This window comes from Pinus tabuliformis, chromosome X (genome assembly GCF_031772625.1).
Source record: "Pinus tabuliformis cultivar Carrire ecotype Pingquan chromosome X, CPIR1, whole genome shotgun sequence".
NCBI classification, from domain to species: Eukaryota; Viridiplantae; Streptophyta; class Pinopsida; order Pinales; family Pinaceae; genus Pinus; species Pinus tabuliformis.
Genome location: NC_142308.1, coordinates 1,537,050,765 through 1,537,074,167, shown reverse-complemented (window position 1 = coordinate 1,537,074,167; position 23,403 = coordinate 1,537,050,765). Strand labels below are relative to the sequence as shown.

Here is a 23,403-nt window from a genome sequence, read left to right as displayed (position 1 = left end):
CCATGACTGTTGAACCGTCATGGTAGGTATCGTTTTCTCATTGGCATATAGGTTAGGGACACCATTTTTCTGTTGCATTATGCATACTAGCCTCCATTTGTCGATACGGTTGCCATAGGGTCGATCCAATCGTGTTATGGTTTGTAAACCACCTTCACTCGCCGATTTTTTGAAATCATGACATGTTGGTAGAGCCATCCTTTTCATGGGCATCGTAGTTAGCACCTTACTGACATTTGTTGCCCATGCTGCTCTGATCTGAGTAGGATTGGGAGTCCTCTATAGTCCCGCCATGACTTATGTGATGAAGACTTATTCTTCTTTACTTCTTCGCTTCGTTATGGCCTTATACCCTAGAGGCTCCTTTGTGTTGAGTTGTACTACTGCATTGCATTTTGACCATTCACACCCTTTTGGCCTTAAGCTGGCTTCACTTGGACTCGTGTTTAAGCCAACTTTTGACCATGACTACTGCGAAATCAAACTTGCATGCCCTTGCCTTTTGCAACTTGACACACCTTGATCCGTGGAAGGAACACACCTTTGAGTGTCTTTGACCAGTTTTCACTTCCCTGCATTGAGCATAGGAACGTTCCAATCCCAGGAACTAGATCATCTATTTCATTGACACTCGTTATTTCCACTGTACTATAACATTCTTTTATTCTTTTTACAGCTTAAAGAAAAAGACAAAAAAATTATATATTCCAAAAAAAAGAGCGGGAACGGGACAATATTTCCACTTATTGTTGGCAGCTAGAGTCAGTTGTGTCGCCTTTGAACAAAGCACTCAAAGCAAAGTCTCCTTCGTTTGGGGGGGATTTAGTTTGACCTAGGCACACCTTAACCTTGTTATTGAGTCATTCCTCCCCCGATTGGTTATCTCTTCCAATCATATGGAGGGTTCGTTCATGCCTCCTGCATGACGAACTTATACAGAGTCATCATATGCTACCACATGGTCACATTGAGTCATGCTTTTGTTCAAGGGAAGTTAGCCTGAGTCGGCCTCTCTGCGGTGTCTCTTGACTCATTTTTCAGTCGGCCATCCCTGGTTGTCAGTATCATGTCTATCATCACATCAGCTATATTGGTCCTTTACTCGTGCCGGTTTGAGAAGATCCCCATTGACTTCTTGCTGGTGAGTCTTGTCCTTATCGACGACGACATCTTGCTCTGAGGACAGGCCTAGAGCTACACCCTGGCCCTATTTACATTATTGATAGGTCACCTTGTGCTCAGCATCGATCAATATCATGGGTCTTTGACTGAGTGGTTTCCCTTGTGTTCGACATCAACTTACATTATCACACATTGGTATTCGTGTAGTACCTTGGTTTCCATTTGACCCTATTGGTGGATACCTCGCCTCTGTGTCAGCTTTCATTATTGGTTGGTTCAGAGGGTTTCTGTCGTGCGCTAGCTACATCTTGTGTATACCGCAAATGTGCTTCGGTCGGGTTACTACATCTTTTTCATTCGATTCCTTCCACATTATTGGCCTACGGGTTACACTGGCACTAGATTGATGAAGGATGCCTTAATGCCTTCCTTCTAGCGGATCTTTCCCTATCGACTATGAAACATTTCTTTGGGGCAAAGATCTAGAGTCCATTTGGCAGTACCTTGGGGTTTGTAGTCATTAGTGGTAGATCCTTTGCTATCAACAGTGGGAAACCATCATTATCTCCTGATTGATAGATTCTTACAGGTGTTCACTCCAGCTCATCTATTCACACTTGTTAGATTGTACTGGGTACCTTGACGCTCATTATCATTATCGGTGAGTAGTCTCGTGTTTGTTAACGGTATACATCAATGACCAGTAATCAAATGATTTCTCACATGGTCGACTCCAGATCATTTATTCCCATAGTGTAGAAATGTACCACGGCGGTCGGTGAAGACCTCAGGTTGCATCAACATTCATTGGGTCACTTGACAGTTGTTCCTATTGTTGCTAGTTGATACCACTCTACCTTATATGTTGCAGTCATTCATGGTGACATTCTATATGCTGGAACCTGAGTTTGCAGTGCAGTACCATCCTACTCCATCATGTCCATTTGGTACCTTTTGTGATCAGTCTTTGATATCAGTGATCCAGTTCATTCTTCAGCATCATTGACATTCTTATATGTGATACTCAGACATGTACTTGTTCGATCATGATCAGATGATCCATTATGTATTTTCCAGTTCTTTATACTTGTATACTTAGTGGATCCGCTTGTACTTAATATGCAGACATGCTTTACTTTCTCTAAGCATGGGTATGCCCGCCTCATACAATGTTTCTTTTTTATCTCATTTTATGGCTTGGCAGGTTGAATTCTGGTGAAGTCCTTCTCAGTTTTGGGTAGATTTCCTTTCCATGAACTTGCTTAATACATTTCATCCATCATGTACTCCTTTTGACCTCATATATTAGGGGGCATCTGTTATAGCTCCAAACCTCACTCTTGATGTTTGTGATGCTGCACTCATGGCTTAGGGAAACCCCTCCTTCCAGACCTGGTCCAAATATTCAAAAAACAGTGTTTTACTCACTATATGCAACATTTTCCTGAGCTAAACACCTGTGTACGTAGGTCTGTGTATACCCAACCCGCATATATGTCTTAAAACACTTAAAAAAATTAAAACTCCTTAATTTTGGGTGGAGATCGCAGGTTTTACCTGCTGATTACCTATTATTACCTGTGGTCCAACTGTTCCCAACGAATTCCCAACTAAAAAACTACTTTGGGAGAAGTATAAAAAGGCTTCAATGGGAAGGCCTAAGAGAGGAGAGAATAGAGAGAAAGATCACTCTGCTGAGATTTTCCCTGACTAGTTATGAAGATCCTTGTGCTTCCAGCACTTCCCCCATTTACAGAAACCCTTGTTTCCTTGTGTGATGATGTCTTTCTACTTGAGAGATCATGGAGTAAGTCATGGAAGGAGTTTGTTGAAGGCTTGAGACTGGACGAATCTGGAGGATGGTTCCACTTGGAGCCTGCGAAAGGATGAATCAGGTGAAATCATTCCTTTCTGTACTTTAGTTATTTATAATAAAAGAAACACTTGTCTTGTTCCTGATATAAATCTTCTTCATGTTCATGATGTCAATATTATAATTCATATGTGAATGGTTGTTTCTAATCATATAACTAACTACCTTTCCTTCTGTTATGAAGATGATTTCTTTATGATGCTTGGTCAATATACTGCTATACTTTCAGGAATTATTTGTTTTGTAGGTTGAAGGACTAAAAGGAACTCAAAGAGGGTTTGGACCCTAACTGGATCTTCTCAAACGAAGGACCCTAAGGTGCACCCCTTTTTCGTATAGTTTTTTTATATTAGCATCATGGCTGTATGGAATGTGTGTTTCTCTATGTAAATAACCTCTGATATGCTAAGGTATCAACCCAAAGACCCTAGGGGAATTTATCCCTTAACAATTACCATGGGTCAATACCATGGGTTATCATAAACCTGGAGCTTAAGAACTATTATTAGTAATTTACAAAAATTAATAAAATTAATAATTGATTTTTTTATTTTTTATTTTTATAACCAAGTTAAAATGTTTAAGTGACATTAAATTACAAGATCCATTTTTACTCTTGATCTACCAAGCCCTCAGAGAGATCAAATATTTTTTTCACTCTATGCTAGTTTGCATATCACGATATTTGATCCCTCTTCCAGCTTAGTAGATCCAAAGTAAAGATTGATATATGTTGGTTTAATTCCCCCCTTTAAATAGGCTACATTCCACGTGAATACCATGGGTCAATACCATGTGCCATCTTTATTTTTATTAATACTAATATTAGGGTTAATAATGTTTTTTGCATGGTATTAATAATAATCTGGCCCATGGTATTTGGCCCATAGGCTTCACCTAAATATAACACATTTTTTAGTGTTAGTAAATATAAGGTGACTTATGGAGTAAATATAAAAAAATGTTTTATTTATTTACCATACCTCTCGTTTATTTATATTTTTATTAATTTACCATACTTCTTTTATAAATATGGTATTTGGCCCATAGGATTCACTTAAATAAAACATGTTTTTTGAGCCTTCTTAAATAGAAAGAGGGTTATGGACTAAATATAAAAAGTTGTTTTATTTATTTACCATACCTCTAGTTTATTCATATTTTTATTTATTTACACTAGTGCAAAATGGCTAATTAATTACTAAAAAAATGACTAAAAATTGCATATAAATGACCATTTTTCAGTCGGTGACCAATAGTGGCTAATTTACAGTATCTTATAACGCGACCAACTTTTAGTCATATTTAGCTTAGTCATTAATTGGTCATCTCAATTTTATCATCTAGTAGTATATTTAGTCATAAATTTTGTCATTGATTTAGTCATTAATTACCACAATTAATGACCAAATACACAACAAAATATACTACTACATGGTCACCCGAGAAAACCAATTAATGACCAAAGAAATATGACCAAAATGTTGGTCGCGTTATAAGATACTGTAAATTAGCTACTAATAGTCATATATATGTAAATTTTAGTCATCATTTGAAACCAATTAGTGACCATGTGTTATAAGATACTGTAAATTAGCTACTAATAGTCGTATATATGCAAAATTTAGTCATCATTTGTAATCACAAATTTATCATTTATCTTTTTTTAGTAGTTTCATATTCATTATATAAATGATTGATTTAGTAGTTTATATTCACTTCATTTACATTCATTAATAATCATTATAAATGACTAATTTAGTCGTTGTATATTCATTTTATTTGTGCTCATCATTAATCAATATAAATGACTAATTTAGTAGTTCTAGATTGATTTTATATATTCATTATTAGTCAACATAAATTAATTCGTATTATTTTGCGACTAACAAAAAAAAATGTCATACAATGTGCATGTTCATGTAATATGAAAACAAAAAGTTACATATGTTATTTACAATACTAAATAAGATCAAATACAACTATAAATAACTTCAACCACATAAATTATATTATATGAAATGTCAATTATTACAATATGAGTTTCCAACTAAATATTGGTTGCATTACAATTTACACATGAAATATTGTTTTATCACTTCAAAACATTATCATTGTGTTTCCAAGGCATTGCAGGTGAATTCACCAACTCTAAAGGCTTGACCATCACTCTGGATGCAGAATATTGGCTTTAAGGGTATCACTAGACAAGTTCTCCTCTCTCTCTTTTTGCATTTGTCGCTCCAGTGTTATTATTCTCCTTTTTCTCCAATTCTTATTTGGGTATTGTGTGCAGGAAGGGTCATACTCATGTTTTATGCCATATTCCATAGCTCCAATAACTGCAATCAAACACAATAAAGATCAACATATCACATATCTCAATCACAACGTCTATCATTACCAACTCTTACAAGGAAAGAGTGCATATTAAATAAGTAATAGTTTAGAAGTCAAATACCAAATGTGACTAACCTGATAGCATCCAATTACCAAAAGTTAACAACTCTTACAAGGAAAAAAATACATATTAAATAAGTAAAAGTTTTGAAGTCAAATATTGAATGTAACTAACTTGATAACATCTAATTACCAAAACTTTTGAATAGCTTGGATGGAATACACATGAATGGAATTTATTTCCACTACAGCTTAGTTCATGTACACATTCACCTAATTTTCCAGAACGAAAAGACCATACCCTAACATAATCTTCACTTACAACAACAAAATATTCTCCATTTGTATCCCAACAAACTAAGTGCACAGGATTTGTATGCCTATGAAATAATAAATATATTAAAGATACTAATCATTTCAAACACTTTCTTTATCTAAATTTGATAAATGTTTACAACCACTGAAGATATTTCCAGAAAATATTTAAAAAATTAGAATATATAGGCATCACATGTGGAAACTGCAGATACCTTAAGTAAACCAATTTCAACAAAACTAAGAGAATCAACAAACTCATAACCTTCATCCAATATTTCTTAGAAGTTTAGTGTGGATAACAAAACATTGAATGTGAATGAAATATAACACAAAACATACCTGTAAAGAATGCAAATTGTGCTTAGCCTCAACATCAAAAATTGATACAACATTTTCTGTAGTGGCTGCAAGAAGTCTGTCGACTCCTATTTGAAATCACACTTGACTCATACTACCCTGTGAAGTAAGTGAAATCAAGAATAAGTCTTTCATAATTTAATGTGTACAACATCTTATCTAGCATAGTGCATTCATCACAATTAATTACACAATTAAAAAGCTTATACTTTATAAATTGTCCACCTTAAAAGTTCTTGTGCAAATGTGTTGATTAACACTACAATAACACATTTCATTTTCTCCATCACAAGAGTAGAGAAAATCATTGTTTCGATGGAAATCAAGAGACATAACAATTCCTAAATGACTAGTAAATGTTCTTAATGAATAGCTTGGTTGTAACAAATAACAATATGTTAGAATGATTTGACCTATCAAACACAAGATTTTGAAGCCACCACTCTTTAAGACAAAATTCCCATTGAGTAAATGCTTGGATGAAATCAACTTATAACGACAATCCTACACCCAAACTATTATCAAAAATTGAAAAAAATAATAATAATAAATAAATAAATAAATCAAATGCTTGCATGTGCCAAGAAGGTACCAAAGCAGCCCAATCAATGAAAGTAGTAGCATGTGCTAGATGGCTATCATCTAGAAACTAGTGTACTTAGACAAAAGCAATGCTAAGATTTGGAGGAAAACAAAATTATAAGCCCATTATGTCACAAAAATAAAAGACAAAATGAAAAAGCCAAGCATCATTTAGGGAAAGGATGAATTGTTCATCTTCAAAGTTTAAGAGGACAATAGTATTAGAAAGTTGCAACAATATATCAATTATGCTGCTAAGATCTCAAGAAAACCTATCATGCATGTCCCTTGATCATTAGAAATATGCAACAATATATAAAATGTGTTGCTAATATCTTAAGCAAACCTATCTTGCAAGTCGCTCAATGGGCATTATTTGAGAGGGGATAATTGAACCATCTTTTAATTTTTAAAGGAAAAACAATACTTGACATCCAATTACCAAAAGTTTTGGATAGCTTTGATGAAAGACACATGAATGGAATTTATTTTCAATGCAGCTCAGTTCATGCACACATTCACCTTCTTTTCCAGAATGAAAATACCATACCCTAACAAAATATTCTCTTACAACGTCAAAATATTCTCCACTTGTGTCCCAGCAAACTGAGTGCACGGGTTTTGTATGCCTTAGAAATAATAAATATATTAAAGATACTAATCATTTTCAAGCCTTTCTTTATCTAAATCTAATCAATGTTTACAACTACTAAAGATATTTCCAGAACATATTTAAAAAATTAGAATATATAGGCATCACATGTGGAAACTGTAGATACTCTATGTAAACCAATTTAATCAACAAACTCAGAATCTTCATCCATTATTAATTAGAATTTTGGTGTGCATAACAAAAGACTGAATGTGAATGCAAGATAACACAAAACATACATGTAAAGAATGCAAATTGTGCTCAGTCTCAACATCAAAAACTGATACAAGATTTTTTGCAGCTACTACAAGAAGTCTGCCAACACCTATTTGAAATCGCACTTGACTCATACCACCTTGTGAAGTAAGAAGTCTATAGTGGTTGCAAGAAGTCTACCAACTCCTATTTTCTGCAGGGGTTGCAAGAAGTCTACCAACTCCTATTTGAAAATGCACTTGACTCATACCACCTTGTGAAGTAAGTAAAATCAAGAATAAGTCTTGTAGAATTTAATGTGTACATCGTTTCATCTAGCATAGTGCATTCATCGCGATTAATTACACAAAGCTAAAAAACATATACTTTATAAATTGTCCACCTTAAAAGTTCTTGTGCAAATGGCATGATTAACACTACAATAACACATTTCATTTTCTCCATCACAAGGGTAGAGCATATCATTGTTTGGATGGAAATCAAGAGACATACTGGTTCATAAATGACCAATAAACGTTCTCAATGAATAGCTTGGCTTTAACAAATAACAATATGTTAGAATGATTTGACATGTCTAATACAAAAAAGGGTTTCAGGCTAATGGAAGAAAGATGAAAAATAGATGAAAACTAAACATAATTAATGGTATCTCACTTGAACCTTTTGGTGTTAGATCATTGATGGCAGCATGTGGTGGTTTGATCGAGTGAATCGACAATTGATGAATCGACATTGTTAGCCTCGACATTGCATCTCGGATTTGGATCATGTAATTGCCTAGATCAACATTATTGGTAAGTTTTATAGGTGGTTATAGTTTGTTAGTTTCAGGCCTAATTAGTTTATGGCTAGGGCGTATAGAACTAACTACTCTCCATCTAGGCAAAGCTCTTTCTGTGGGCTGGCTTGCTGGTACTGCACTTGCTTTGCTCTTTTTCATAGTTGGCTAGAATCGATGGCTTGGGAATAAATATTTGCAACCATGGGAACATGAAATGTGCTACGATGAGGTAGGTGAGACAATGAGGTAACACAAACGAATATATGCCACTAGGTAAGCGATAACATCTCACTTCACCCATTGGTCCACCAGATGAAAGAGATTAAACCTTGTTGTTTACATATAAGCATATAAATTGATCCATGCCCAACTTATTTACCCATCCTAGTAGGTCAGTTATCATAGTAGACATTACCACCCACCTATAGAGCCAGCAGAACAACCAACAACATCACCACAACCAACAGTTAGCCCAGTAGCCAGAGCCAACAAGTAACTAGCCCGCTTTAGGCCAATAATATTATATTAAACTATAGGATCTTAACTTCACATTGAATCAGTGAAGTAGTTAGTAGAGTGTGGTTCAGAGTGACTAAATAATGCCTATTGCAAAGATTTATGGCGAGTGCTAAAGTCCTTATTGAGGAGAACACCTCTCGAATAGTATCCTAGCTACTGCTCGTCGATGTGCTCATCATTCTCACTACCACTCGATAATGGAAGTACAACTTCACTTTCCTTCCATGTGCAGCGATTGGGGGGAACCCTTCACCACTTACCTCTCTTGAAATGGAACTTGTTACAATGGAAAAGGTAAACCTCAACCTCATACCTCAGTTGAGTCCCCTCTGGGCCGTAGAGATGCGATCTCTGCTTCTTCACTTTGGTACCCTTCAACACCAATAGCAATTCTCGCGAGCTACCTCACCTAATACTTTACAGGGAATAACCTTGTACTGGAGATTTTGATTGGCTTTAGGAACCCGACCTATCATCCTCAAGCAATATAACCCCCCACCCAACACACTACTCTCAACTTCACTTGGTGCCTCAACGCTTGGTCTTAGTCATCCTTTTAGGCCCTTGCCACTAGAGGAGAGATTACCTAAAGTGATAGAATAGGTCACTTAGGTTACATATAGAACATTAAGTAAATATGTCTGTAGAAATGTAGAAAATTAAGAGGAAATTATTCCAACATTAAAGACCAAAACGAGCATTCAAGATCTTTGAGGATTGACTGGCTGGTTTAGCTAGTGCAATAAACAACCTTCATTCAGCATGCCCTCGAAATAATTTATTGTGCCTTCACCTTCCCTGAGGATTCACCAACTATGAGAAAATTGGACTTGTTGTTGCATCTTCTGATTCTTGATCGCTTCCCTTTTCACTAGCCTTATCAATTATAATGTTATCAAAAGTCTCTGTTTCAGTGAAGTGAAGAAGAAGTTGTGCACTTTGATTAGTGTTATTCTCAACTGGATCATTAGCATGACATTTTGGAGGACCTGAATCCAAAACACAGGTGTACAACCTCAGATGTGCGCTTCTAATGATGAAACATTTTAAAAGCTTCTCACTTCAATTTGGAAAATATTATTGATGCAAAGCATATTCCAGACATCAACCAAGACAAAAAATTGTTCCATAATGAAAATTTTGATAAGATTATCCAAAATTGCAAGTGTTCACTCCTGCAAAACAAGAAGTGAGATTCCAATTCAACATGTAGCAGCAATGGAAATGGAAAAAGTAGTATAATTTCATAAAGGTACCTCAAATATTTCATGTCTTATGACTCTAGGTGCCAGCAAGATCAATTAAAAAACAAGAACCACTTGAGAAAAAAAATCAATAGTCAAGCAGTCAGAAATAAATATGATCCATCTCTAGCTCAATTATGTCAATCATGTACCATAGCCCAGGAAATGTCAGTGAAAGTGCCCAAGATTTTGTTCTTGCACCAAAAAAAAATTATGCCAAGGAGTTAGGACCAAAGGCCCATGCCAGAATCCCAGTGCAACCATGAAAACATGCCAGCATGCCTAGAAGTGCCATCACACAGCCTAGTAATACCACACAAATGCCACTATTGGTGATCAAGTCTGACTAGGTCAACATCAGATCCATGCCAAAGCCATTGATCAACTTGGACTAAGTCAAGACCTGCTATAGCAGACCTGAAAACAAGGAGCGAGGCACCAGTCAACCTCAGATACAATGCCCAAGGCCAACCTTACATGCAATTCCTAGGGCCAACCATTACAATCCACCTTTAATTATTTCGTTACAACATTAATCAATGATCACTTGAATTGTATAAATATGTATCATATCACCATTGCTCTCTTAGCAATCTCTTTAGCAGTTAGCTATAGCATATCTTGCCTGGCATCTCTCATCACAAGGATCTGGTCGTTGCTTGATTTTATTCCTTTGAACTAGCAATAGTACTGTACAAATTTGAGCTACATCTTGTCACTAGGGGAATGCTCATTATGGGATGTTCATGATTCTCTCTAGTTTACCCTCTAACACTCAACTTTCTAAATATTTTTGCATTATCCTTTGATTTACTGTTTATGTTGTGCAAAATTATCTAATTAAGTTGTTTATTGATATTACTGCATTATACACTGTTATTTCATTGTTCACACAATAGATGCGCTACTCTCTAACAATTCTCTAGTTCATTATATTACCATGTGAAGCTTTATTCCTTGCCTAAGCACTTTTATCCACTTCTGCAAATCTAACGATTTTGCATAGGACTATGATCTTCTCAAATGCAAAGTTCCCTCTCTTCCTTCAAGGGCTCAATTGCTATTGAAGCTTGATCATATTATCAAAGCTCAAAAAAGTCTCTGACAAGTACAATCATCTTTGGACCACAGTAGCAATTTCTGAAGCAACAATGGTGATTTGCATTGAATGTCCACATGGATGATATCCAAGTACAGGAAGCACAAATTCAATCCTACTCTCCACACTCCACACAATATTCAGTGGTAGGAAATCTCAAACCCAACAATCCTATCATTGTCAATGATGCCTACATGAAGAAATGTATGAGCAATTTCCCAGATTCTTGACAGAGTTCAACTGTCGATAATAATTGCTACATCTGTGAACACTGGATCTGATCTATTTGGTGAACGTACTACCTTAAAATTTCAAGTGAAAATCAACATCTTGTAGTTTGAAGTCAAGATCAATGTTGAAGCATTGGATGGATGGTTGCAGAAGGTCAATACCTTATTTGCAGTCAACCACTTCAGTGACACAAACAAGATTGCCTTTGCTACATTCAAACAAACAACAACCACATTTGGTTGGTGGGAGTCTCACAACAAATAGTGCGCATACAATTCTCTTTGTCACAACAAGGCTCAGTATACCCAATGGAAACCATTGCACCATTGCAATGACTAGTCTACACAAGACTAAATAAACAAGTTCCATGACGTAATGGCTTATTTGGACAGCTAAGAGACCAAATGCAACCAAATCCCCAAGTATTGGAGCTGATCACATCACTACTTTTAAATCAAGCTCAATTACTTCAATAAGAACTCTCGTGGGATGCATATTGTTTTCTGGCAAAGAAAAAAGAACAATTTTGTGCTAAGAACAGTGGTAAGAGACCACCTAGTAACCAACACAAAAAAGGAATACAATAGCAGGTGCAATCTTGTGCTAAAGAATCAATCACACAATTATGATAAGCTGAACAAGGACACCAACCACAACCAATCAAAACCAAGGATCACACTGCAATCAATGCCAACAATAGCAAAGTCAACGATGGACTCAGATGATGAGTGTCATGCATGCAAAACCCTTCTAGCACAGATTCAACCAAATTGTCCAACACAAGACAAAGGAAAGCATGTTGTCATAAGCATGAATCTTCCAATGTCTTAGTTCTCATTACACCAAGAGGTGCATTCTACAACCTAGTATACAATAGATGTGTCTCATGGGCTATGCTAACATCATCATACATTGCCCATAAATCATTTTCAAAAAAAAAAACTCTACTGAAAGGGCTAGTACCCAGAATTCCTCTTTCCTAATAGAAGTGATGCATCATTTGAGTTCCCTTTATAAACTAATAAATAAACATTCCAGATCCATCTTATACAGGGTCTAGAAAAAGTCGAGAGGAATCAAATCCCTCAAGATGCAAACCTTTATTCAAGTTTTTTCACCTCGAGTTATTTGATCACTCATGGTGTTTGATAGATTTAGGGTTAGGAACAATTTTATTGGTTACATAAACAAGTCCAGGGACAACCAATCTCACTAACATAGAGGAAGAAAAATAGTGCTTGTTCCACTCCTAATTTTCACTACATAAACATGCTCTGCAATCCACCATGGAATCATGGATAATGGATGTTTAAAGATTATGATTTATATGGCCACTTTCAAGTGACTCAACCTAGTGACAACACTGCACCCTCAATCGTACACCACTGGTTTGTTGAATCTGTGTAAGGAACTATTGATGACATAGTAATGCATATATTAGTGTAACATCAAGGCATGCAAGGATAAAGTCCCCTATGATGTGACCCCACTGGATATCTATGATTTGTTGCATGGAAAACTCTTTGTGTCAAAGCACCCTGGAAGGTACAAGTTCTGACCTCAAAGCATCATCCTAAACATTGTGAATCAACTCTACAAAGATCCCAAGGTAATCTCAAATGTTGAAGTATCTTTAATTTCTGCTAAACAATGATGCAAGTTAAGCTGTCATTTGCAAAAGTTCAACTTGTTGATTATCTTCCCACAAGTCACACAAAGACCATTGCATAGACCCAACTGTCCTTTGTCACGTAATCTATGCAGTAGAAGCTGCACAATGTGACTTTAGAGGAATACACTAACAAGGACCCTATCAGTGTTCTTCTAGAATAACAGGTCCCACATTCAGTTGATATATCCCTAGAGCTCCATTGCCAAATTGACCAATATATTGCAAATGCATCATAGAAAACATGAAGATCAAGTGCCAAATCTAGGCACAGATACAGAAAGGATACATCATCTTGAGAAGTTCACCCTATAGAAGCCCCATTGTGCTCATGGCACAAAAAGACAATCCATGGTTCCTTTGCATGATCATTGCACCTTGAAGAAAATCAAAGTAAAGAACTATTATTCTACTACACACATTACCTTTGGGGTTTGCTCAAGAAACACAAATTACTTCACCAAAATTGATCTAAAGTTTGGGCATCATTAGGCTCTGGTTGACCTTCAGATGTTTGGAAAACTACATTCAAGGAAAACTATGGTCTATATGAATAGCTGGAAACGACATTCATCATGGGTTACCTCAATGACAATATTCAACAAAACATGGGATGAGCACCTACAACATATTGTGCAAATCTCATAAACTCTGTGACAACTCAAACTCCACCAATTTGGGAAAATGTTTCTTCTCAATAAAGGGAATTCACTACCTTGGATACATTGTTGAGGAAACAAGAGTTCGCATCAACCCAGAGAAGATATAGATCAATCAAAACCCGCCCCAACCACCATTCTTAAGCCACAATTTTTCTTGGCATGGGAAAAATTCTACGATAAATTCATCTTGGTTGCCTTTCATGTCACCTTTTCCAAACCAAATTTTGAGTAGCATCAAACATAGTTCTCAAGTGGAATCAAATATAACAGTAAGCATTAGAAGAACTCAAAGACAAATTGTGCTCCACGCCCAATTTTATACCTCCCTGATCTACAACAACCATTTGAAACCCAAATAATTTGCTTCTAAGCATGCAATGGGAACAATTTTAATCTATTTTAGTCATCCCATTACATAGCACTCAAAAACATTCAATGATGTTGCCACAATTGTTAATCTTATGATTGTGATTCTATTGAATTCTACAGTCTATCACCAAATGGAAGGATTGCATACTAGGTAAGGAGACAATTCTTCACTCTAATGGATCATTCAAAGGCATACTCCAAGTTCCATAGCACATCCCCCATAACAGGCATATCAATACCTTGCTCGGAAAAAAACTTCTCTGCTGTCTCTGCAAACTTTCACAAGGAGCCATGATTTATTGTATCCACAAGATGAGGATCAATGATATGGTCAAGCATTCCTCTTTTCTGCCAATGCATTTCCCACTCTGCAATGTTGACTTGCTCTCTTGGAAGAGCAAGATTTATTGCAGGCCTTGCAAAGAAAACCTCCATGAGCACCACACCAAAATAATATACATCAAACATCTCAGTGAGTCGCTACCTTCAGAAATACTTGAGATCAAGGTATCCAAAACTGTCTTTCACAGTAGTGCTCACATGTGTCTGGTCTAATGTATGTCTAGTTTTGACAGACCAAAACTTGCCACCTTAGCAAGAAGATTCTCATCCAGCAAAATATTTGTTGTCTTCACATCATGGTGAATAATCCCCGATGTTGCCCCAGTATGAAGGTAATGGAGGCCTCTTTCCACCCCTATACATATTTCAAGCCTCTATTTCTAGGACAGAGATGGAATATCTGTCCCATGCAAATGACTCCTCAGAGGCCCATTGGCCATGTATTCATAAACCAAAATCATTTCACAGTGTTCCTCTCAGTATCCAATCAGAGAAATAAGATGGCGATGTCAAACTTTAGACAACATATCAATTTATGTTTGGAATTTTGTGAGACCTTGCTCATATCTGGGATTATCTCATTGAACTGTGGTAAGATACCACCCAGTAACCAAAACAGAAAAGGAATACAACAACAGGTGAAATTCTGTGCTAAAGAATCAATCACACAATTATGATAAGTTGCACAAGGCCAACAACCACAACCAATCAAAACCAAGGATCACACTGCAATCAATGCCAACAATAGAAAAAGTAATCTAGTAAATGGTGTTCATTCTAAAGTCAGGAATGGACTCAGATGATGAGTGTCATGCATCGAAAACCCTTCTAGCACAGATTCAACCAAACTGTCCAACACAAGACAAAGGAAAGCATTTTATCATGAGCATGAATCTTCCAATGTCTTAGTTCGCATTACACCAAGAGGTGCATTTTACAACCCAATATACAGTAGATATGTCTCATGGGCAATGTTAACATCATCATACATTGCCCATAAATCATTTCCAAAAATAAAAAAATAAAAACTCTACTGAAAGGGCTAGTACCCAGAATTCCTCTTTCTTAATAGAAGTGATGCATCATTTGAGTCCCCTTTATAAACTAATAAATAAACATTCCAGATCCATCTTACGCAGGGTCTAGCAAAAGTCAAGAGGAATCAAATCCCTCAAGATACAAACCTTTATTCAAGTTTTTTCACCTCGAGTTATTTGATCAATCATGGTGTTTGATAGATTTAGGGTTAGGAACAATTTTATTGGTTACATAAACAAGTCCAGGGACAACCAACCTCACTAACATAGAGGAAGAAAAACAATGCTTTTTCCACTCATAATTTTAACTACCCAAACATGCTCTGCAATCCACCATGGAATCATGGATAATGGATGTTTAAAGATTATGATTTATATGGCCACTTTCAAGTGACTCAACCTAGTGACAACACTGCACCTGTAATAGTACACCACTGGTTGGTTGAATCTGTGTAAGGAACTATTGATTACATAGCAATGCCTATTTTAGTGTAACATCAAGGCATGCAAGGATAAAGTCCCCCTATGATGTGACCCCACTAGATATCTATGATTTGTTGCATGGCAAACTCTTCATGTCAAAGAACCCTAGAAGGTACAAGCTGTGACCTCAAAGCATCATCCTAAACATTGTGAATCAACTCTACAGAGATCCCAAGGTAATCTCAAATGTTGAAGTATCTTTAATTTCTGCTAAACAATGATGCAAGTTAAGTTGTCATTTGCAAAATTTCAACTTGTTGATTATCTTCCCACAAGTCACACAAAGACCATCGCATAGACCCAACTGTCCTTTGTCACGTAATCTATGCAGTAGAAGCAGCACAATGTGACTTTAGAGGAATACACTAACAAGGACCCTATCAGTGTTCTTCTAGAATAACAGGTCCCACATTCAGTTGATATATCCCTAGAGCTCCATTTCCAAATTGACCAATATATTGCAAATGCATCATAGAAAACACGAAGATCAAGTGCCAAATCTAGGCACAGATACAGAAGCCCCATTGTGCTCATGGCACAGAAAGACAATACATGGTGCCTTTGCATGATCATTGCACCTTGAAGAAAATCAAAGTAAAGAGCTATTATTCCATTGCACACATTACCTTTGGGGTTTGCCGAGAATCACAATGTACTTCACCAAAATTGATCTAAAGTTTGGGTATCATTAGGCTCTAGTTGACCCTCAGATGTTTGGAAAACTACATTCAAGGAAAATGATGGTTTATATGAATAGTTGGAAATGAAATTCATCATGGGTTACCTCAATGAAAATCTTCAACAAAACATGGGATGAGCACCTTCAACATATTGTGCAAATCTCATAAACTCTGTGGCAACTCAAACTCCACCAATTTGGAAAAATGTTTCTTCTCAATAAAGGGAATTCACTACCTTGGATACATTGTTGAGGAAACAAGAGTTCGCATCAACCCAGAGAAGATATAGATCAATCACAGATTCACAACCTACTCCAACCAACATTCTTAAGCCACACAAATTTCTTGGCATGGGCAAACTTCTACGATAAATTCACCTTGGTCACCTTTCGTGTCACCTTTTCCAAACCAAATTTTGAGTAGCATCAAACATAGTTCTCAAATGGAATCAAATATAACAATAAGCATTTGAAGAAATCAAAGACAAATTGTGCTCCACGCCCAATTTTATACCTGCTTGATCTACAACAACCATTTGAAACCCAAATAATTGCTTCTAAGCATGCATTGGGAACAATTCTAATATAGTTTAGTCACCCCATTACATAGCACTCAAAAACCTTCAATGATGTTTCCCATAATTGTTAATCTTATGACTGTGATTCTATTGAATTCTATAGTCTATCACCAAATGGAAGGATTTCATACTGGGTAAGGAGACAATTCTTCACTCTAACAGATCATTCAAAGGCATACTCCAAGTTTCATAGCACATCGCCCATAACAGGCCTATCAATACCTTGCTCTGCCAAACACTTAGTTGTTGTCTCTCCAAACTTTCACAAGGAGCCATGATTTATTGTATCCACAAGATGAGGATCAATGATCTAGTCAAGCATTCCTCTTTTCTGCCAGTGCATTTCCCACTCTACCATGTTGACTTGCTCTTGGAAGAGCAGGATTTATCGTAGGCCTTGCATAGAAAACCTCCATGAGCACCACACGAAAAGAATAGACAACAAACTTCTCAATGAGTTGCTGCCTTTGGAAATACTCAAGATCAAGGTATCCAAAATTTCCTTTCACAGCAGTGCTCACATGTGTCTGGTCTAATGTATGTCTAGTTTTTGACAGACCAAAACTTGCCACCTTAGCAAGAAGATTCTCATCCAACAAAATATTTTTGTCTTCACATCATGGTGAATAATCCCCTGTGCTGCCCCAGTATGAAGGCAATGGAGGCCTCTTGCCACCCCTATACTTATTTCAAGCCTCTATTTCTAGGACAGAGATGGAAGATCCATCCCATGCAAGTGACTCCTCAGAGGCCCATTGGCCATGTATTCATAAACCAAAATAATTTCCAAGCATTCCTCACAGTATCCAATCAGAGAAACAAGATGGCGGTGTTGAAATTTAGACAATATCTCAATTCCTGTTTGGAATTCTGTGAGACCTTGTTTAGATCTGGGATAATCTCGTTGAACTGCAACTTTGGTCCCATCTTCTAGTTCACCTTTATAAACTTCACAAAAAATTCCCATGCCAAATATAAAATTTTCATCAAAGTTGTTGGTGGATTATTGTATCTTTGTAAATGTAAAGAACTAGCCCATACTTGAAGGTGCAGACGAAACATAGCTACCAGTACCACTCTTGTGGGAACTTGGGGAAACTTTGCTGGCCATAGTTTCTAAATTCCCACCATGCAAAGGAAGAGGCAACCAAGTTGGAGGGGAGTTCTTTCACTTCGATTTTGGGTGGATATACATGCAATACCCTGTTGCTAGTAGTCTTAATGTAGCAAAAGCTCCAACAATTGATCCAATAATAGGTCCCATCTTCCCATTTTTTCCTTTGGAGTTCATATGACTATTGCCATGAACACGATAGGGCTTGTCCAGACTTCTAGTAGGACAACTTATATTCATTATTTCCAACCCATTTAGTATAGCATTAACAATGGTACTAACATATAGAGGACTTGTCGGACCAACTTGGATCTGGACCAGCTTCTCCCCAACTGAAGTGTTGGCAACAAAGTCTCGATAAAAAGACACATCCAACCCCCTTGCCTTGCTAGACATATCAAAGTCCACTAATGCAGATTAACCATTGATATAGGCACTACAAATCAATAGATATATAGCTCAGCTACCAATATCACAGAAATGCATCTGAACAAAATATGTGAGAATAGAGTCCACACTAAAAGTCCTAGAAATGTTGAAATTTTGGGTTTACAGTATTGGATGCAGTCACAACCATTTCCTGTGTTGTTTCATATGTTAGGAGAAATAACGTCACTAAAAAGAGCATTGTATTTTATAAAGTTGGGATTAATAGAAGCACTCTTAGTAGTAGTTTTTATCTTCAAATACTTCTAAACAGTCTCCCAAACTCTTCATAAAGTATCATTCCTAGAATTGATCTCTGTTCCTCCCATATTAATCGTATAGACTGTCTCCAGAGCTATGCTAGAGAGTTCATAACCATCCACAAGAGGCTGAATAGACAGAGTCCTCGTTGGTATCTACTATCAACCCATCAGGGGCTGAGACAACCTCAATGGCATTGAAAAATGCCAGAGACCTTTGCCTTTGCCATCATTCTTCCATCTTGCAGTAACATGGCAGCCATAGAAATAGGTGTGGAGATCCATGAAGAAATAAATAGAAATGGGTTTCTGTATGATGTGGTTGTAGAAAATGCCCTCATAGACATGTATGAAAAATGTGGAAGTATATGGAAGGCACGTGAATTGTTTAACAAAATGCTTCAACAAAATGTTGTCTCACAGACAACCATGCGTGTAGGATATGCATAGAATCAACTCATTGATGAAGCCCTAAAGTTCTTTAAGGAAATGCCTCAACGGAATGTGGTCTCATGGAATGCCATGATTGCAGGATTTAGACAGAATGAGCATTGTAAGGAAGCCTTGAAGCTATTTTTTGAAATGAAATTGATGGGCATAAGAGCTAATTCAAAAACATTTGTTAGTCTTCTTCCAACTTGTGCTGGCTTGGAGTAGGGTATGGAAATCCATCAAGAAATAATTCAAAATGGATTTCAATTTCGATGTTGTGGTGATGACTGCACTTTTTGATATGTATGATAGGCAAGTCATGGTAATTATTAAGCAAAATGCATCATAGAGACCTCAGGTCATGGAATGCAATGATTACAGGTTATACACAGAATGGACTTGTTCAGGAAGCCTTGGAACTCTTTAAGGAAATGCCTGATGTGAATGTAGTCTCATGGAATGCATTGATAACAGTATTTGCATAGAATGGGCATGGTGCAAAAGCCTTGGATCTTTTTCAACAAATGTAATCCACAGGTATGAAGCCAGACTCAAAAACATTTGTTAGTATTCTTCTAGTATGTGTCAATTTAGAAGCTTTGGAACAGGGTACAAAGATCCATGATAAAATAGGTAGAAATGGATTCATGTTTGATGTCATGGGGGTGAATTCCTTGATAGAAATGTATGCAAAATGTGGGTGCATTCATAAGGAAGTTGAATTATTTGAGAAAATGCCTCAATGAGATATAGTCTCATGGAATGCAATGATTGTAGGATACACAACAATGAGATATAGTCTCATGGAATGCAATGATTGTAGGATACACAATGCATGACTAGGGCAAGGAGGCACTAAAACTCTTTGAAAAAATGAACCATTATGGGATGAACCCGAATCATGTGACCTTAGTGTTTTATCTACATGCAGCCATGCAAATTTAGTTGATGAAGGCTATAAATATTTTTACTGCATGAGAGAACATTATCATATCACACCTGCAATGGAGCACTATATATATGTGTATGCTTGACCTTCTTGGCTGAGCTAGCTGTTTGTATGAAGCACAAGACTTTATCAATAAAATGTCAATAAAAACTTGATGCAATTATATGGAGTTGTTTGCTCGGTTCATGTAAACTACATAATAATATGAACCTAGAAGAATACATGGAAAAACATCTTTCTCTCAAATATTTATGTTTCAACTGGCAGGTGGATTAACATTGAAAGGGTATAAAAAATGATGAAAGATAAAGGCCTAAAAAAGACTCCTCAGTGCAGTTGGATTAATATCAATAGACAAATACATGTTTTCCTTACAACAAACAGATCACATGCACAAACAGAGGAAATCTATTCAATTTTATCTTGGGAGATGAAGGTGGTTGGGTGTCTTCTTAACAGGAGGTTTGTACTAAATTCTATGAAGGAGGAGAAGGAGAATTTTTTTTCTACAATAGTGAGAAGCTTACCATTTCATTTGGTTTGTTAAACACATCTCCTAGAACAACCATTCGAATTGTCAAGAACCTCTGAGTATGTGGTGATTGTCACTCTGCACCCAAATTAATTTCCAAGATTGTTTCCTGCAAAATCATTGTGAGGTTACCATCATTTCAAGGATGGAGATTGTTCATGAGGAAATTATTTGTGATGCTAAGTGGAGCAAGCTATAAGCATAAGCTTGAATTATATCCTTGTATGAAGAAATTAACTATACAAGGTAATGTTTGGATATCTAGTGTGTGATGTTGTTCTTTGATTGGAAGAATCAGTATGTGGATTAACTGTGGAAAGTCATTGCCTACATCTACTAATGGCACATATCTTCCTAACCATTTAGTAGGATGATGATTGTTTAGATGCCATATTTATCGATCTCTAAAATCTTTGCTAGACAAGAGGCTTGAGTATAATGTGAACCTCTCAAGCCATACCGATAAATAGGAACATGAACATGGAACAGACCCTGAATAAGGGATATGCAAAGAGAGAATTGGGGTTCCTAGTACACCTGAAGTTTTTGTTGAAGCTTGAGATTTTCCATATTAAAACCAAATAAGATTTTCCGCAACATTTCTTCTATTTCCGTATGGCCTACATTTGACTCTTTGAAGTGATTATATGAGCTAAATGAACCATGTTACTATAATGACTCAATCACTCGATCTCTCCATCCAAGCGATGGCGATTTTTGTTTTTACATATATAAGCGCTTCTGCATGTGAATGAGAATGTCACTGCAAATGAGAATGTCACTGCTCTGTCACTGCAAATGAGAATGTCATGGGTCATAGGAGTCGACGGGTCTGGTGAGGAGGAGCACTTGGAGCCACTGACTGTGGGAGGGTGGACGGGGTTCCAGACTGAAGAGGAGGTGTGTACCTCTAGACTGCAGTCACGTTAGAGAGAGACAAAGGGATTCAACTGTGTGTAGGAGTGTGAGGGGACCAGAGTAACAAGGAGTTGACGTCGAGTGTTAACAATGTGAGGGACCAGTGTGTATGCTGATTCGAACTGGTGGGAGCACTATTGTAAACTATGATATGGAGTGGTGGTCATTCCTCCTTCAAATCCTGTCATGAGTTCGATATATGGATTCAGTTATGGTATGGAAGGCAAGGTCAGTTGGGAGGAGTCGACTGTGGAGAGGTGTCGAGACCAACAACCCAACCGGGGTGCCAAGGTTGTGGGAGTTCAGGCCAACCATGCTCTGGTATGGACTGTGCAGGTATAATGTATGGAAGGGAAGAGTATGGGCAACGACGCCCGATGGTAAGGGGTTGAGTGTGGTATATGTTGGTATAGTTCAAGTGGGAGGAAGTAACTGGGTTGTATGAGAAACCACCGGGGTAGCGTAGGTGTACAGGAGCAACCAAATGCATACAAACACATTCAAATGCATACAAGATGCAGAGAATGGAGCAATGGAAGAGGTGTTAGTTCTGCAAAATAGGCAGAACAGGAGGGAGTTACAAGGGAAAAAAAGATAAAATGGAGCTGCTCTGATACCATGTCAGGCCAGGAGGTAACTCCTCAAATGGATTATTGTGTATTGCATTAAGACTGATCATGAATATATACATGGAGGGAGAGACTCTTGGGCTTCATCTCCCAGTGTCTCTTCATTTCCTATTCTCCTTATTTTCTATTTACACTATTTTACACAAATTCCCTAATCCCAAAGATTAGGTGCCAACACAATCAATCACAAAAGCATTCCTTAAATAGAAAACTCACTAATTTTAACCATTCGAATTGCCTTTAATAGAAGGAACGAAGGCACAAGTTTAATCATTGTTTTGGTGAGCATGAGTTGGTGAGACCAAGCAATAGGAAGCACAAGTTTGTGCGTGTTTCTTGTGAGAGGAAGAGTGTGCAAGAGAATCTTGTGCATGGGTTGGTAGAGGGTGGTAGAGATCAATAGTCTTGCAAGGGTTTCAATCTTAGATCAAGCAGGAAAGACAAGTGTGTCTTTCAGATTGAAACAACTGTATTTTGTAAGAGATCAATTACTCAGTTTTTGCTATCAATAAAATTCTCATCAAGCAAAAAAGATTGTGTCTTGAATTGTGTGACCATGTTTTATTTTTGTTCCTAATTCTGCTGCAAATTGAGTAGAGAAATTTTGTGTTTGTAAGAAAAGAAAATGTTTTTCAGATTGTTCTTATCAACAGATCAGAATTTCATGGAAATTCTACATGGTATCAAAGCTCTTGGAACAGATTTAAGATCATCACAAGTGCATCACACAAGGAAAAGGAGGTTTGTGGTAGCCGAGTCCCTTAGGTATTGGTTTGAAGTGAAAGGAGGCTAAGATAGTATTTCTTCTTGTGTTTCAAGACAGTCGAGATTGGGTAGGTGGTGGTTGTGTGACAAGGTTGAAGTCTGGAAGGTTTTTTGCACAAGATTAGTGAGCATATTCTCTTCAGAACAGGTCGCAATAGCTCTGTG

The 23,403-nt window shown here is 37.0% G+C and overlaps 1 pseudogene; it reads right to left on the bottom strand.

Moving 5' to 3' along the window:
- Nucleotides 1-14,274: 14,274 nt before the first annotated feature.
- The window catches only part of LOC149145906 (receptor-like protein kinase THESEUS 1 pseudogene), a 76,344-nt pseudogene continuing 67,215 nt past the window's right edge, over nt 14,275-23,403 (bottom strand).